Source organism: Nymphaea colorata, chromosome 2, assembly GCF_008831285.2.
Source record: "Nymphaea colorata isolate Beijing-Zhang1983 chromosome 2, ASM883128v2, whole genome shotgun sequence".
Classification (NCBI taxonomy): Eukaryota; Viridiplantae; Streptophyta; class Magnoliopsida; order Nymphaeales; family Nymphaeaceae; genus Nymphaea; species Nymphaea colorata.
In genome coordinates, this window is record NC_045139.1 from 4565092 (window position 1) to 4584389 (window position 19298).

Genomic DNA, 19298 nt, shown 5'->3' on the forward strand with positions numbered 1-19298 from the left:
CCGAGGCTTAGATTAGGGCCTATCAGCAGCATAAAATAAGCCATTCTATAAAGACAAAAGGGAAACTCTGCAAAAGAATAATTTTTTTCCTAAGGGGCCGTTTGATGGCCTGGAAAAAAATTTCTGGAAATATATTGCTGGAAATATAGGAAATGGAAAAATGGAATGGAAAAAAATTTTCCGATTCCAATTTTGGTGTGTGTGTGATGACTCAGAAATATATTTCCAATTCTATATTTCTAAGTTTGATAGTACAGAAATATATTTTCAGAAATTTAATTCTTAGTTTGATAATAAGGAAACATTTATCCAGATTTACAAAAACATGGCAACAACATGGTTATGCATGTATGAACGTATAAACCGGACATACTCGCCCACACAATCGATTGCATGAAAACAAAATCACAATTTTAACATTCTAAACTGAGATATTCATTACGAAGTACTGAATTGTTGCCCAATTGCATTTCACGCTCCATTACGTGGATGCCACAACTCAATTATAAGGAACATATAACAAACATGAAAGCCATAAAATTTCCAAAATTCAACAACACGTCAATAGACTATCAAACATACCATACAATTCAACAACAAGGCGCAACGTCAACACAACATACATAGCCCCATCAATGATAAAATGTGCATCAAACCACATACATTGTCCCATCAGTGATAAAATATTTACATATTCCCATCAGTGTTCACTATTCAAAAGAGCTTCAACGTTCAATAGAAAGCCAAGTGCATGTGTCGAGCATCCATAGAAGCAAATACATATGTAGTGTCTCTACACCATAAAAAAACAAAAAACACAAACAGAATCAAATTTTCCCCTTCCACGACCTTCGAACATTCGTCACAATTATGTCAGTGCTTCATCTTCCATCAGTCCTGAAAACATAAACAAAGACATCACATTTTCGAAGAGATTATGAAGATAAAAAGCGATAAAATGAAATTGTTATTGTACTGCGACAGAATTGTTTATGTGTGTGATAAGTTAATCCGCACCTACGAATTTGAAAATCTGTAAACATTTGAGATGTTATTGTACTGCGCAGATCATTATTCGATCCTCGACGAACACTTTGTGTCCTACTTTCATCCTCGTTTACAAACGATGTGCTCTCATTTGCATCATCAAATGCACTTTCATCAACATCAAACTGCTCTGCTTCAAGATTATGGTCTAAAATGAAATTGTGTAGAACACACGTGGCTAACACAATCGCAACTTGTGTATGGTAAGGGTACGACACTTGTGTTTTTAGTATAGGGAACCGTCCTTTTAATAAACCAAAAGCTCGTTCCACAGTTGTTCTTAACGATGAATGACGATGATTAAATAGTTCCTCTGCACATGTAACACGTCGTGCCCCAGGTGCATTAAATTCAGAGAGATGGTATCGATGACCTCGATGTGGAGTTAGTAAACCACGTATGTTTGGATATCCTCCATCACCAAGGTAGTATTTCCCTACACAGTACAGTTATTATGAGTTCGACATTAAATGCAACTGTAACCTAAAAAGTACCAATATAGTAGATTCACAACCTAACCTGTAGGTATGAGAAGAGGATCGACATCGTTGTCTAGTGCACTGTACAATACTCTTGAATCTGTCGCACTGCCTTCCCAGCCCGCCAAAACATAGTGGAATCGCATATCGAAACCAACTACAGCCAGTACATTTTGTGAGAGAGTTCCTTTTCTATTTCGAAACCTCGATTGTTCTGATGTATGTACCCATACTGGTATGTGAGTGCCATCTATAGCTCCTAGACAATCCTATGTACAATGAAAAATGTTAGTCGAACTGTCTTAGTACAATGTACTGTGTGATCGTGAACTACCTTACCTGAAAATATGGATTGAAACGAGGATTGAGTCGGATTTTTGATGGAGTGTCATCGTTTGGTCGACTGATGTATTGTTCACCCAATTGACATAGGGCTCGTAGGATGATGTTGACGTACTTACTAATTGTTTGACCTGAGTGTTGAAACGTGTTCTAGCATGCACGGTTGCGCTCGTTATGGCCAACAGTAAGTAGAAAGATAGCAACTTGTTCTTCTACACTGATTTCCCGACCATCTTCTACTAAATTTTTCTCTTTCAAGATATTACATAATGTAATAAACGAGAGGCGATCCATGCGCATTAAGTCCAAGCAATTCCTTGGATGACCATTGATGATATTATCAACAAATCTCCAACCAGCATTTCTAAAAGGGTGAACGATTTGTCTAGGTTGAGTAAGAAGTCTAGAAATTATGATTGCCACGGCAAACATGAGTCTTCCTATCACAAGATTTCTTTCTTCTTCATCTGACAACATGACTGCAGCACTAGGTAGCAGAAGGAGAAAAACAACTTGTTTCATGTTTGACATGTGAATGTACAAATAAAACATTCTAATATGGAAAGGGGAAAGGAGTTAACCGCCATAAAAACAAACATGTTACGCAATCAAGTATAAAGCAATATCAATAGCATCCATTCAATTGCATGTAAATTAGAAGAAGCACATCATTGAATTATAAAGATGTAACAGATCACATACTACTTACTATGGATGATTTACATTAGCCAACAACCAAGGCACACGTTGGGTCGGCAGAAGTTTGAGGAAGACGACTGGCTTGTTTGGCTTCTCCATTAGCATCGTGGCTTTTAAGTGCATGCCAGCATCTATCTCTCCCAACTCGAGCATTTCTTGCAATAGCTCTAAACATTTGTTCAAGCAGCTGTATGAGGATGTGTCTATCATTGTACGAAAAGTATCAGCTATTTCCTGCAATATCGTTTCATAACCCCCGTGATTCGCACTTACTCTTGCTCTTTTATTTGATGAGTTTGTTGTCCTACTTTCAAATCCAGTTTGTTGTGAATCTTGTTGAACCTGCGTCGGTGATGGCACAGGAGAATCTTCGTTCAACATTTGTGTAAATGATACATTTTCATGAACATTGTAACCCAAATCAGGGTTATGTGTTGTAGGCGTCTCGGGTGGTTCATCAGTTTGTAAGTCATTAGATCTATTCAATGAAGAACAAGTAAAACTACCAATACCATTTGCAATGGACTGGCCAAACACTTCGTCTAGTTGTTGATAATGTTTCCATTTTTGCCCCCTTTTAAACTTGTGCCGATGAGGGAATTTCTGCAAACACAATTATAGTCACATATGTTGTATAATGTAATAGACATGATGGTTAATTTCCACTAAATGGTCTCTGCCATACCTGAATGTACTCCGCCCAAACTTCATTTTCAACATCTACGCACTGGTTTATCGGGTCCCAACCGAACCCACTTGTTGACAAAATTTGTCTGCACACATTGTAGTCTGCTTTCGTACTCTTCAATTTGTTTTTTATTTTATCGACTTTGAAATTTGGGCCAAACATTTCTATCATTTGTCGTTCAATGACCTTATACGCTTTTGGCTTTAAATTAGCACCTGACTTCATGCCAGGGAGTCTTGATTGCTCAACTAGAAGTTCTATAAGATGATCTAGTTGAGCGTCACTCCACACAAGACTATCATTTCTTGAGCTTGAACCTTCCATAGGTACTACAGTTTAGGAAAAAACATCAAGTAAATGCAAACCCCAAGATAGGAACAAAAAACAATGGCTAGCAGCAGAAATAGTAGAGCAACTGAAAGAGCTGATCAGCTTCTTGTTAAGCAATGCTTATTTAAGTTGAAGCACCAAAACAAATGAAGAACATGCATAAGAAAATAAGGACACCAAGACAAAGAACAACCTGCATAAGAAAATGTATACCGTAGCAAATACGAAGTCAACTTAATGAAACGATTGTTCATTCCCTTCCATCTTAAGACAAGAGCAATGAAATGAATGAATATTTTCATGTTACAGAGAAACACAACATGCGAAACAAATACCAGTCCCACAATAGAAATTGGAAGCTAAACTCATGAATTAGAACGTTTGGATGCAGCCAACGATGACATCAACAGACCAGTGTCATCAGCAACCCAAAGGATTACAGTCACTGAAGCTAACGTAGTATCAGGTCTATTAGGAGTTATCTGCAATTATGCATGACAACCAAGTCCATCCAACGAGGCTTGTATACATATAAATAGACCATATTAGGATTCAATTGCAGATAAAGTTTGACATTCAAATCATGGTTGATTACTTTGAATTATAAACGTCAATCAAGCGTGCCTGCAAAAACTTGCACTCAGAAAGAAGTCACCATCCTGCATATTTGCTGCAATGCTTGTCCTTTCACTTTTGAAACAAGCAGTGGTGCTGAAGGGCAATCCAGCAAAGAAGGGACTGTGAATCTGTGATGCTTTGTGCAATCATGAAAATATATGTGAATCAATATAAGATCTGAAGTTGTGTGCTTTACAATGTTCAAACATCATACCCAAAAACGAAAAATACCATGTTACGGATGCATTCAGGCTGCGTACAATGTGCTATACTGAATATTTCACAAAAAAAGAGGAAAAAACGACAAACCCTAACCGTGACCTAATCGGAAGTCGTTCAGGCTGCTTATGACAGAGCAGATAGGGAGAGAGAGACTTACAAAGGACTTCTGTTGAGAAGGAGAATCAGGAGCAGCACCACTCAGCAGCGGTTTTCTCTGACGGCAAGGAAAAGAGACGGTGAGTTAATCTGGCGATCTGTCGAGTCCTCTTTATCTTCTCCCTATGTCTAGATTGCAACGGATGGGGAAAGAAAGAGAGAGGCAGAGACGAAGACGAAGAGGCTGCGCAGGTTGCTTCAGCGGATTAGAAAGGGCTCCATTGCAAAGGCCGACTTGGAGAGGGGAACAAGAGAGAGAATGAGAGAGGGAGAGAGAGAGACACTACCTTGCGAGAAAGAGAGGCACGGGTGGAGTGGAGGGAGCGGCTTTCACCCGACGCGGCTGCACTGCACGGGTGGAGTGGAGGGAGCGGCTTTCACCCGACGCAGCTGAAGAGGGAGCGCCTGATCGACAACGGGAAAGCAGAGGGAGCGGCTGCGGCATGGGAAGGAAGACGCGAGAGCGCTCGCGTGCCCTAACGGGCAAAAAATTATTTCTCGAAAAAAATTTCCGTCTCCGCGGATGGGAATTTTTTTCCGGAAAAAATTGCCCGGAATCGACCTCAACGGTCGAATAAATTTTTCCCCGTTTGATACGGTGGAAAAATTTTAAACATTTGAATTTTATTTCTCGATGAACAGTGTATTTCCTGTTCATCAAACGGCCCCTAAATGACAAACTACTTAGAGAAGCTAAAAGTTTACAGTAAACTAAAAAAAGACAACCATCCCCATCTTACTGAAGTCATCCTTCCAATGCACCACAAAGTTTGTCAATGGTTTAGAATATCGACGCTAGAAACTTTCCTTCTGTCATTGCTTTTCAAAAACATATAATAAGTCGCATGCCATGCAGAGTAGAACCAGAAATTTTTTGTTGGAGGGGCCAAACTATACATTCAAAATTTTAACAGCTGTCAAAATAAAAATTTTCAAATTTTTTGTATAAGTTAAACTAAAACTTTTATACAAATTTTTGAATTTTTAAAAATTTTGAAGGAGGACCAAGGCCCCTACAGGCCCCCAGCCTCTGAAATCACATAACATACTTCTAATTATTAGAAAAAAAAAAACCATACATGAATTTATCTTTGGAACCAACACGAGGCAGCATGTTAGGGCTAAAAAAAAATACAAAAATGCCTTCAATGGTGGGAAAAAAGACCTGTGTCTCCTGCAAAGGCAAAAAAAGAAAGGAAACAAGGTTCACTTTCCCATTAGGCCCAGTTTGATGGTAGATAAAAATTTAAAACGGTAAATTTACCATAAAAAAATCCATGGTAAAAAGTGATCAAAATATACTTCTCTTCTTGAAGTACCAAAACTGACCCCCTCTGAAAAAGTAGAATATACAGTGCCTTTAGGAAAATGGGGAGCTAATCCCCCTCTCATTAGAGATCCAGTTGCGTTCACCACCTTGTGTATAGTAAAGGAAAAAAGAAAAAAAGAAGGTTTGAGGTATTTTAGTTATTTTTTATAAATAATATACTTTTTTTGGACTTTTGATTTTTCCATCGCCCTTTTTTGTAAAAAAACTAACTTTTTATTTTAGTTAAGGGTATTTTGGTCATTACATACCGCCATGTGCTTCACCCTCAATGTCATGTTATTGAAACATCTAAAACTTGACCGCCATGTGGTACTAAGAAATCCAAAATAGATCGCCATGCTCATGTCCACAATAAATTCCATATTGAAACAGACATCTTTGAGTTGGAAGTATATTTGAACCAAACCTGCTTACTCGGGTTTGGTACAAATTTTTTGGATCTGTTTACTGATGAGGTCAAATTTCAGTTTCGAAATTACAGCTGGCCAATTACGGATTTCGTTTTATATTGTAGGGGACAACTGAAGGATTCATCCATTCAATCCGAAAGATCACATCATTATCTCTCTGACTCTCTGCAATCACGTCAGAAGTTAGAACTAAACCAGAAAGAAGATTTAGACGAAGCCACCAATCAAAAATACTTCCAGACCATGAAAGAGCAAGGAAAATGACAATTTGGATCGATGATTGCAAAAATACAAACTGGAGTTACATACCCAATAGATTGTATGCCATCTGGCTGAATATTATATGTTCCTTCCCAACCAATCTAAATGGTTTGGACTCCTGCAAAATTCCCTCAATCTCACTTATGGATCACAAATTTGTTATCAAGGAATGAGGGTGCAATATTCAACTGCTGCAACTTCAAGCAGCTTCATCATTGAAAGGTATGGGCTTGTCAAGCACTCCATCCCTTGCTTTGTCAGCCTGCAAAATTGACAGGTAATATTAGCTGCATTCTTAGCTGTAGCTATCAAAGATTAACAGGGATAAAAAAATCCTACTGACCTGTCGTTGCCAATTAGTGGATCCTGTTATAAGAGAGAGTAGGATTGCTTGTACTGTAGCACCACACAGTATACCAATCCAGAGTCCAATTCCTCCGAAATGAAAATGGAAGCCTAAAACAGAAGCGACTGGGCTTCCCAACAGATAAAATGATCCAAGGTTGACATATGCACCAAGATCCTGCCACCAACATCCCCTTGCAACACCTACATACAGAAAAGAAGATGTGGGCATCTGTTGTTTAATTTAAAATGGACAACCAGTAGTCCAAATTATGTACGAACACTAAAGTTGTTAAATAGATGAAAAGAAAGCGCAGCTCATGATTCTACTTGGATGTTTAGATCTTTGTCTTCACATATTATAAACAAAGTATTTTCATCCCTCATTTTCATCAAAATATTCTCAGCATATATACATACATATATATGTACATAAGTGTGTGTATGTTGATATATATATATGTGTGTGTGTGTGTGTGTGTAGATAGATAGATAAATAGATTATATATATATATATATATATATATATATATATATATATATATATATATATATATATATATATACACACACACACACACATACGTACATAAATGGTTATATATTTACCAATGAAATTGACTCCATTAGTCACTCTAGAACAAAAGAGTTGATCCTTTCTATCACGTTTTATCCTAAACTAAGGTCTTCTAATGCCTTAGAACCAATTTTAACATCTTGATAAATCACGGGTACCCAATGTAAAAGTGGATTCTGCACTAAAAGTTTTCTCTTCTGCCTGTTTTTGATCTGAAATTAGGTTGAGGCAATGAACTTTCTTACTGTGTTTTATCCTCAATCCTTTTCCAGAGAAAGTTTTATGTGCCATTCTCACATTTATGTTGAATGATCTGCAGTTCCCGTACTATGAGTTTGTAGATCGCTCAACAATGTACAGAGTGGGATCATTGTTCTATGCAATTTACTTTATAGTTAGCTTCCCCATGTTCATAAGGTAAGATACTGACAGAAAAAATATTGTGAAGCTTTGAGATTCTACATCATTTATAATTTCTTTTACAAATAGAGTTTTGTTCTTTTCTTTTGCAAGACAACATATGCTTCTAAATTTCAGTTTAAAATGCATATGTTACAAAATAGCACATATGCAACAGATGCACACACACACATTTATCACGTCATTCGGGATTTGCTGCATCTTTAGAATGAAGAATACATAAAAAGTATGAAAAGCTGTTTAGGAAGCAAACCCTGCTCACCATTATTTTGCAATTACCCTATCTTGGACTACTTTTTGGTCTTCAAAGTTACTTTCTTGCTACTGAATTTGATTAAAAACATGTAGATGGTCTTGCATGTAGTTTAATGGTTATCGAACTATCCCAATGGATAATGATGCCTAATAGCCAGCAAATTCTAGCTAAAGCTATTTATGAAAAAGGAAAATGTTGCAATCTGTATTTGGCCAAAATTCAGATGACTTGATCTGATGCTTGTAAGGCTTAACTGTGCAAGTTCCATAGTCAAGCACAAAGAGGCCGGAGTTCACGACAGAAGTAGATTGCATACAACAACGTGCCACAGATATAGGTGTTCTATTCTATCATACAATGAGGGAATCCTTGACAAGAAAACATTTGTGGTTTTCTTTTCTTTGTATAATAAGGAACACTCTAATAGGAAAAACCGACTCCGGCCTATCAATCCTTACAAGGAAAACACCATGGAATGTTGACTTGATCAAAGATCAACAGGTTAGGTTAGTACTAAGTTATAATAAATGACTGATGATGGTTTAGCTTATGTCTTCTCTGCTAACTTATAGCAAGAATTCAATTAACAAAACTAACAAAAAAGTTTCAAGATTGTTTTTTTGTCTATTATTAGGGAAAACTGCACCCACGTTGAGAGATTTTGTTACTGGTCTAGTGGTGGCTTATGTTTACTTCTATTTGCAAAGGGTCGAGTCCCAAGAGAATTGAACACATGACCAGTCTTTATGCGAGTGCTGACCCAACCAACCACGTCAAACCCCCTAAGGTGCTTTGGCAAATGAATCACGGTATCAGTTTTCCATGAATCTGCTAGACAAATTGGGTAGATTCTTTTGACAATGAAACCTAGTGTTTCATGAATTTGTATTTATTTTGGAGTAGATTGATGCAACATTCACATGGTGTTCTATTTGCCAAACAACCCCCTAGGCAATTTTTGTAAAAAGAACGGTTTATAGCTGTTTCATAAACATGCTTCAAAAATTGAGGAGATTCATTGAACACTTGTGTCCCAATTTGTAGGACATATCCATCAAACATTTACAAGTTGTTATTGGTAATAAGAACATTTTGTAAGTGATTTATGAATCTGCCTCAAATATTAGATCAAATTCACGAAACACGAGTTTTAGTGGCTTATGAATCTGTCTTGAAACACTCATAAGGTGTTCGTACTGCCAAACTACCCTCTACGGGTCGGTTGGCAATCGTAACACTCATTGTATGTCTCATGAATGTGCTCTAAACATTGGTGTAGACTCATGGTATACTGTAACTAGAACTTTATAAATATGTTTCAGTCTTTGAAATAGATTCATATATACTCACTCCCTGTTAATGAAAATGATGAAAACTGCCCAATGACTCTCTCGACAATAGAAAGTGGATCAACGGCTTTCTCTATAGAAGGTGATACTCTTGACGAAAACAACACAACAACAATGAAGGAAACAAAACATGATTTCCTACTGGAGACGATTATGAAAAGATACAAGATCCTGTCGTTGAAAGAGATGTTGAACTCTCCAACGTCTAAAATCATTGTATAAAATCAAAGGCAGGAAAACTGTAAAAAATGAGAGTTGACAAATAAAAAATATAGAAGATCATCATTCCGTGGACGTAGATCAATATATGATTGAACCACGTAACTTGCCTTGCATTTTTGTCGTGTGTTAATTTCCTTCTTCGTTCTGGAAATACTTTTATGGTATCAGAGCCAGGTTACATCGTTGAGGATCAACTTCTATCATGGCATCTTCTTCAAACAATATACGCGGAAATCAGATGGGCAATGGTATGGAAACTCCCTCTTTTTATTTACTGCAACACCCAAATCATTTGCAACTCTCTCTCGGCATCAAATTGAACACTGAAAATTATCTAGTATGGGAATCTCAATTCACATTCATACTCATGTCATGTGATCTGATGGGGTTCGTTGATGGAACGAAACCCACACCAGAAAAATACAAGTCTGGCATGACAGAAATAAGCCAAGACTATCTCAATTGGCTGCGACAAGATCAAATCCTTCTATGTTGGATCAAGTCGTCATTATCTGAAAATGTTCATGCTCAGATTATTGGATTGAAAACCTCAGCAGAGGTTTAGAATGCGTTGAAACATTCCTACGCCGCTCATTCACGGTCCAGGGTTATGCAGTTGAAATCTCAGTTACAAGATTTGAAAAAGTGCAATATGTCCATGGATGCATATTTTTAGAAAGTAAGGGTTATAACGCATCAATTAGCTATAGCATCTAAACCTGTAGACGAAGATGATTTGGTTTTATACATTTTGAGAGGTCTGCCAGCTGAGTATCTTGCCTTCAAGATAAGCATGGAGACACGGAAGGGACCTATTAGCCTTAACGAACTTTATGGCCTCCTACTTATGCAAGAAGCAAATCAAAATGGTCATGATGATGAATTTCTGCCTACTACGAATAACGTTTTCAAGGGGCACAATGAGCGACAACATACTTATCGTGGTCGAGGAAAATTTGTATTCAAAAATAGAAATTTTCAAGGCAAAGAAAGATCAATATGTCATATTTGTGAGAAGATAGGGCATGTAGCTAAAATTGCTATACCTACTTGAATCTCGTCAAGAAAAAGAGCACAAATCCTCAAGCGTTTCATGCTGCCATTGAAAACTCCTCAAATCAACCAGTTGGGGATGACAATTGGTATCCCGATTCAGGTGCAACCCACTACGTCACCAATGATATAAACAAACTTTTTATACATTCAGACTATCGTGGGAGAGACACTCTGAAGGTTGACGATGGAACAGGTTTGTCTATACTCCACATTGGTTCGTCCAAGCCTACTAGAAATTTGATTTTAAATGATATATTACATGTTCCAAATATAACTAGGAACTTGCTCTCTGTTCAAAAATTTTGTAAGGATAATGATGTTTATATTGAGTTTCACGCTAACTCGTGTTTTGTTAAGGACCAAGCCGGGAAGGTACTGCAGCAATGAATCAGCCAGAATGACCTCTACAAAATTAATTTTGCAACAAATAAAGAGGCCATGTGTAGCGAACGAGCATCTTTGGAGACTTGGCATAAAAGACTTGGCCATCTTGCTTTTGTTACAGTTAGACGTGTCTTAAATGATTTTGATTTATGCTATGATAATTTGTTTCCTTCAACTTTATGTGAAGCATGTCATAAGGCAAAGAGTCATAAACTCCCATTTCAAGCTGTTTCTTACAAAGCACAAAAACCTCTTGAGATTGTCTACTCTAATGTTTGGGGACCTGCCCCAATCATGGGAACAAATGATTATCGTTATTATGTTATTTTTGTTGATGCATATTCTAGATATATATGGTTTTATTTGCTTAAGTTGAAATCTGATGTTAGGGCTGCTTTTAAATCCTTTAAAGCGCTCGCTAAATATCATACAGGACACAAGATTAAATTCTTGCATTCTGATGGGGGTGGTGAGTACCAAAACCTACAACCATTCTTATCTGAGAATGACAGGACACCGAAAAAGCTGCCCACACACTCCCGAACAGAATGGGAATGCTGAAAGACAGCGCAGGCACATCGTTGAAACTGGCCTGTCTCTTCTAGCCGAAGCAAATATTCCCAAAAATTATTGGCCTTATGTTTTCAATTCTGCTATATATCTTATCAACCGCATGCCCACCAAATTTCTCAATTATCTTTCACCATTGGAAAAGTTATTTCAAAAAATCCAAGATTATAATTTTCTTAAAGTCCTCGGTTGTGAATGTTATCCCTACTTAAGACCCTATGTGAATCACAAACTTGATTTCAGATCTGAAAGATGTGTTTTTCGTGGGTATGCCTCTCAACACAAAGGTTACTACTACCTGAATTTAAAAAATAAAAGAATTTTTACCGCCCGCCATGTCGTTTTCAATGAAAAATCCTTTCCTTTCAAGGAAGAAAAGCTTAATGAGCAACCTGCTTCTAGTGATCAACATCCACCTCAATTTGTTCCCATTTTCTCAAACATCAACCACTCGAGAGACACCAATGATCATAGAAGTGATAATGAGGAGAACCATGCCACGTCCAACCCTCAACCAAGCCTTCACAACCATGAAGAGCAAGTCGATTTGATACAATCTAGCTCAAATGAGAGCCACCAAAACCAAGACCAACCTAAAAGTGCCAAACCTAGCCGTGGACCTACCAGAACCCATAGTATGATAACTCGTTCTCAAGCTGACTGGGTCCAACTTGAAAATATCGAGCCCATCATTGAGCCTACTAGAACCCATAGCATGACAACACGATCTCAAGTTGGTATAGTTAAGCCCAACACTGGCTATACCTCCTATGAAACCCACTCAGCTACCAAATATCCATTAGTCCTATCTACAACATCAAATTTGACTACCGAGACCGAGCCCAATACTCTTCAAGAAGCTCTCGCCTATAGACAATGGAAAGAAGCTACGAAAAATGAACACCTCACTCTTCTCAAAAATCAAACTTGGAGTCTTCTACCTATCTCTCGTGACAAACATATTGTAGGATGCAAATGGGTCTTCAAAATCAAATGAAGGGCTGATGGTTCGCTTAAAACGTATAAAGCAAGACTTGTAGCCAAAGGATACAACCAAAAGGAAGGGAATGATTACACTGAAACCTTCAGCCCAGTAGTCAAACCCACAACCATTAGAATAATACTCACTATTGCTTTGAGTCGCATTGGAAAATCAATCAACTAGATGTCCAAAATGCTTTTCTCCATGGAACACTAGAAGAAGTCTACATGTCTCAACCGCCCGGATTTGAGGATAAGAACTACCCCAATCACGTTTGCAAGCTTCACAAAGTGCTCTATGGCTTGAAGCAAGCCCCAAGAGCTTGGTTTTCACGTCTAAGTACTTTTCTTCACAGGATGGGTTTTCAAGGAGCCAAAACAGACACCTCGCTTTTCATCTACAAGGATACAAACACAGTCATGTACATTCTCATTTACGTGGATGACATCATATTGACAGGAAGTTCAGATATGCACATCCAAAAACTGATTGCCACCTTCAAATCAGAGTTTGCAATCAAAGATCTAGGAGATCTACACTTCTTCTTGGGCATTGAAGCAAACATTCTCCTCAAGGCTTGTTCTTATCTCAACAGAAATACATCTTGAAACTACTTAAGAAAACAAATATGGTGGGAGCAAAACCGATCTCTACACCCATGGCTACATCACCAACTTTGACAGCTCACTTAGGTTTTTCCTTCCATGATCCAAGCCTCTATAAAAGCATAGTTGTAGCTTTACAATATGCTACATTGACAGACCAGACATATCGTTTGCAGTGAACAAAGTTTGTTAATATATGCACAATCCAACAAACATCCATTGGGCTGCTGTGAAGCGAATATTAAGATATCTAAATCAAACCTTTGACCATGGATTAAGTCTAACGCGTGTATGGAACTGAATATCTCAGCATACAGTGATGCTGATTGGGCTGAATGCCCGGATGACAGAAAATCCGCTAGTGGCTACGCAATATTTCTTGGGGAAAATCTTGTCTCTTGGAGTTCAAAGAAGCAAAATGTAGTATCTCGCTCAAGTACTGAAGCAGAATACAAAGCCATCGCTAATGCAACAGCTGAAGTTACTTGGATCAAATTTCTATTGCAAGAACTTGGAATAAAATCATCCCAAGAACCAATTCTTTGGTGTGATAACATTGGAGCCACATATCTAGCATCACATCCCGCATATCATTATAGATGCAAGCATGCAGAAATCGGTTCTTTCTTTGTTAGACAAGCTTGCAAAAGGAGAATTGGTCATCAAGTACATTTCAACTAAGGATCAAATTGCTGACGTCTTGACCAAACCGTTGTTAAAGCAGACACATGTATCAATAACGCCAAAGTTAAAGGTCATCAAGTTCAATCTCAACCCTATCAAAGACATGATGAGATTGACCAGGGGTGTTAACGAAAATGATGAAAATAGCCCAACAGTTCTCTCCACAATAGAAAGTGGATCAACGGCTCTCTCCATAGAAGGTGACACTCTTGACGAAAACCACACAACAACAATGAAAGAAACAAAGCATGATTTCCTATTGGAGATGACTATGAAAAGAAACAAAATCCTGTCGTTGAAAGAGACGTTGAACTCTCCAATGTCTAGAATCAATGTATAAAATCAAAGGCAGGAAATCTGTAAAAAATGAGAGTTGAAAAATAAAAAATATAGAAGACCATCATTCCGTGGACGTAGATCAATATATGATCGAACCACGTAACTCGCCTTGCATTTTTGTCATGTGTTAATTTCCTTCTTCGTTCTGGAAATACTTTGACTCACAATTTACATGTTTCAATTTAAAAAATTTCAAGTTATACCCTTCCTTTTTCCAGCCATTTTTCGACAGAAAATAGCTGCCATCACATAGAATGGAATAGCCAAAAGAAAGGTCAAATGCAGTGAAAAAGGACGGAGAAATGAAGTGGGTTTAACTTGTCGAAAAGTGTTGGACGGGGTGCCCGTGAAACATTACTAGGGAGAGGGGACTTCACGTACATCGTTGAAAGAGCTATCAATGAATTATTAACAACACACGAATTGAGTGAGTAGCTTGGGTCGTGTTGTATGCATAAACGACCCTTTCTCTTCTCAAGAGATCACCTGTAAAAATGAATCAAGAAAATCGAGCTATATGAAATCCCTTTGGGCCTTTGGGGTAAAGAAAAACCTGCGAGACTAAGAAATACTTCACAAAAATCTATGCATGACCTCCACGTACATGCAAAAACATGGAGAGAAGCTAAGATCACAGATCCAACAGGTTACTGGCTATATCAATAGCAGGGTTATTCAAAACAATCTGTAGCTTTTGGGCATATAGAAGAACTTTCTGAAATTTGGGATCTAACCTATGTCGCCCCCCACAGAAGCTCCTGATCGAACGCAGCTAAGTCTTATTGTTTGAGATAACAATAATCACTTGCCATCTATGAGAGAAGAATAACAGAACTTCTTGGAAAATCGTTGTTTTTGACATGAGTAGGTCATCTGTGATGTTCTTCGAGTCGCTCCCACAAAAATTCTTTATATGAATCTCTGAAATCGTAAGCCAACTTGAGTTCATGTTTGAAACCTACGAGACAATGAGAACGTAAATGCAGCCTTCTCCAATTCTCGGCCACTCTCCTACGATACATCCAATTAAAATCCAAAACTTGATACTTCTGAACTCCGTATCATTTTGGCTAGGGGCGGAGGGAGGTGGGGTGTCTAGGCCATGGCCCCACCCCAACGAATTGAAAAAAAAAATTACATTGAAAATTTTTAGTTGCGCCATATAGTTTGGATTCAGGTTCAATTTGTCCCCATCCGGATCCAGAGGTAGGATCGTTTTGCCCGCCCCTGAAAAAAATCCTATCTCTGCCCCTCATTCTAGCTAGTCATGAGGCAGCTGTCCTCACAAACTTTCAGGACTCGGCGAAGTTCAACCTCCATTCCAACAGAATTCTGGCTTAGCATACACCGATCCTAACATTCATATGCCCCAAATTACATAGCCAAACTGTATCCTCCAACTCCGTGAAAGCCACCCACATTTGAACCCTACATCGAACCATTTCCTAAAACCAGAAGCTATGTTGTGTCATATGTTGACCTCTGTTCGGGTGTGAGTAGGAGCTACCACTCGAAGAAGACCCAAAAGCCCCTCCGTTTCATTTGACTCTGGGGTCTTGGGTTATGTGGTGGGCTTCGGTGGGCTATGATATACCTTCAACTTGCGTATCATGCTCCTTTTTTTAATGGTCCAAAGAAGTAACAAATACATGAATCAAGCAAGCGATACACCTTCTATGTGGCTGTCTGCTCGAAATAACACATGTAGGAATCAAACAGGTGATACACCTTCTACACTTGCTTGCTCGAAATAACACCTACAAGAATCGAGCTGGTGATACACTTTTCATGCGCTGCACGACCATTTAGGCTATTAAGGTGCACATATTTTCCTATGTTGGAGACGAATTTTAGAAAAAAATAAAAAAAAAAATCCATCTTCAAACCAACCCTTTGCTTATGATTTCAAAAGGAACCACTCGTTATAATTTTCTTAACAGGGGATACATATTTCATAAAAACTGTAAAACAGGAGCCTAAATAAATTTCTGCTAACTTAGAAAACGAAAACTGTTAGCTAAAATAGTGAGATTACAATTTAGCCATAACGTTGAATATGAAAATGGTTGCTTATGAAAAGAAAACGAAATTCAATCTATTTTTTGACAATTTTTATTAAAAACACACCCTTCGTTAAGCATTTAAAAAAACTCGCAAGGAAGTTGGTGCAATGGCTTGGGTACGACCAGTTCTCGGTAAAAGAAAAGATCATCAAGATAGGGGTGAAACTAGGATTTTTTTAGGGGCGGGCCAAACAGTCCGACCTCTAGATCCAGGTAAAGCCCAACTGAACCTGAATCCAAACAATACATGGCACAACTAAAATTTTTTATTTTTTCAATATATATTTTTTTTCAATTTGTCGGGGTAGGGCCATGACCCAAGCGGCCCCCCCTCCCTCCTCTGATCGATATGCAAGTAAAAGCATAACAAAAGAAGCACTATGAAGCAGCAAAACAAGCTTGTAAAGATTTCGGCTCTTTGTTAGTCGTTTCAAGTTGAGAGAGAGTTGAATAGAATCTTTCATTTACTAAATCAACGAAAGAAAAGCAAGTTGTCAGTAGAAAAATCGACCAAATTGATATTCTAATGAGGCAAACGAGAGATGAGCAGTTTCCGATCTTCGATTGCGCTTTTCGATTTGTCCCTTCCAAATTGTGTGTATAACTTGCAAAATATATTTACACTTTTTGTCGTCATAATATAAAGTTTAGGTGGACTAGTTGTTCTTGGTGAATGGGGTAGACTCACACACCCGCTGAAGGCCAAAGCACTTACTTTATCTCTTATGTTCTTGGAATATAAGGTCTGCTTTCGGTGCTTCAGACTGTCACATTCACCATGACAAAGAGTATGTATTACTTGCAAAATATATTTGCATTTTTGTTGTCATAATATAAAGTTTAGGTAGACGAGTTCTTGGTGAGTGGGGCAGACAGCCCCACTCAAGGCCAAAGCACCCACCTTATCTTTTATTTTCTTGGGATACAAGATCTACTTTGGGTGTTTCAAGGTGTTGCCTTTACCGTGTTTAGGGATGTCAACGGATCAGGTTTGGATCAGATATATCCTTAATCATATCTACTTTTGTGGATATTCACATATTCAGATTTGGATTCGAATAAAGAAAAGTCATATCCGAGTCTGAAATCTGATTTTACAACCCAAATCTGATCCAAATCCGATTTTTGTATTTATATCCGAATTTTGAACCGAACTTTGCCAATTTTCAAAATTTAATAGCATTAGATACATGATATTTGTCTAAAAATGAATCCGATTTGAATCTGTATCTGATCGATATTTATGTATATCCAAATCCGATTGGATGCCATTTATTAAACCCGAATTTGATCAGATTTCTTAATCAAATATTAAATTTTTTTCCATATCCAATTTTTTCGGATCGATTCGGTCGGATATCTGATTCAAATCGAATATATTGACATTCCTAACCTTGTTTCAACTTATGTATTAATGACGTTTCTCTTTTTGCAGCACAGAGAGTTGACATTCCAAAAATTTCAAATGGAAACTGACCACTACCAATCCTACCTTCAATCCTACCTTGTTTGTACACCAACTCCCAAGATAGATGAGCTCTTGCATTCTCCCAAGTTTATTGTTTTCTATACCATCTCATATTGAATTGTATAGACCACTGCCATCTGAATCGCTCGAGTCAAATAAGAAGTAACAAGTTGTTTCGATTTAGTGACATATATTCAAGAATGACATGTGCCCATATTTTCCTAACATTCAAATATTTTAAGAATGTTTTACTTTAACAAATTTTTAATATTTTCGTTTTATCTTTTCAAAAGAAGATCACTTTCTAACTTTGTTTGCCAATCGACGACCGATTCAATTGTTTTTTCTTTTTATAATGGGAACCAATAACTTCTGTCCCTTAAATAGAAACAAGATCATCCGAGAAAATGGAGGTAAGATAGGAAATGAAAGTAGTGGATACAACATGATTAGGCATCAGGTTAAACAGAAAATTTATATATTCAAATGATTTAGGCATAGAAGAGAGTTATATCTTATATAGAACCCGATATCGTGAATGATATGAAAAATATTTCTTTGTTTGATTTATGGGTGATGAAGACCCATTTCCTATATTTAGGTATAAATATGGTTTTGATGTATAGCAATATAATTCGGAATTTCCTTTGAGAAATTTGATTGAATTTTGATCAGAATTTAGAAGGATTCACATGTGATATAAAAAAAAATTAAGGAGTAATAAACCTGGATTTAGTGTACTTTAAATTTCATTTTCATGATTGGCAAGCATAAGGGTATTAAATTAATTGAACCCCATATACATATGGATATATAAAAGATGCTGACTGGTAACGCTTGAGACAGCCCAATAACTCAATATCTTTTTGCTAAACATTTAATAAGGGAAGCACTAGAGAAAGTTTTAAAAAAAAGTTATAAAAGCAGCTTGATAAATGGGTAAATAACAAATAACCTCCTAACTTTTATAGCTGAATAATTAGGCATTCAATTCTTTCTTATAATTATCAAATCGCGACCTCCAAATAAAAAAATTCTCTTTAAAGGAGTAATTTACACAATTACCCATCTCAAAACAAAAAAACAAAACTGTAAAAAGCAAAAGCTATAAGAAAAATAAAGAAAAAGGATTTTAAAAATCTGCCTGATGCCATATGTGCCTGCATGGATTTTTAAGAAGTCGATCACAAAAAAAAACTGTCGCGATAGGTAAATATAAATCTACCTTATTTAATAAGTTCCAATGGTCTGATTTAGCATGAGACTCACTTTAACCAATGATGTAATAGTTGCATGTCTAAAGATCTAAGATCCATCTTAGAAAGAACACAAAATTTCAAATACCAATCCCGTAGTTTCGTTTGGAAGGGCTTGAGTAAAAGACAGGGATGGATCT

The 19298-nt window shown here is 37.3% G+C and overlaps 1 protein-coding gene across 6 annotated transcripts in view; it reads right to left on the reverse strand.

Moving 5' to 3' along the window:
* The window catches only part of LOC116247223 (protein DETOXIFICATION 12-like), a 76747-nt gene that overhangs the window by 8025 nt on the left and 49424 nt on the right, over window positions 1-19298 (reverse strand). The gene's annotated exons all lie outside the window — the stretch shown is intronic.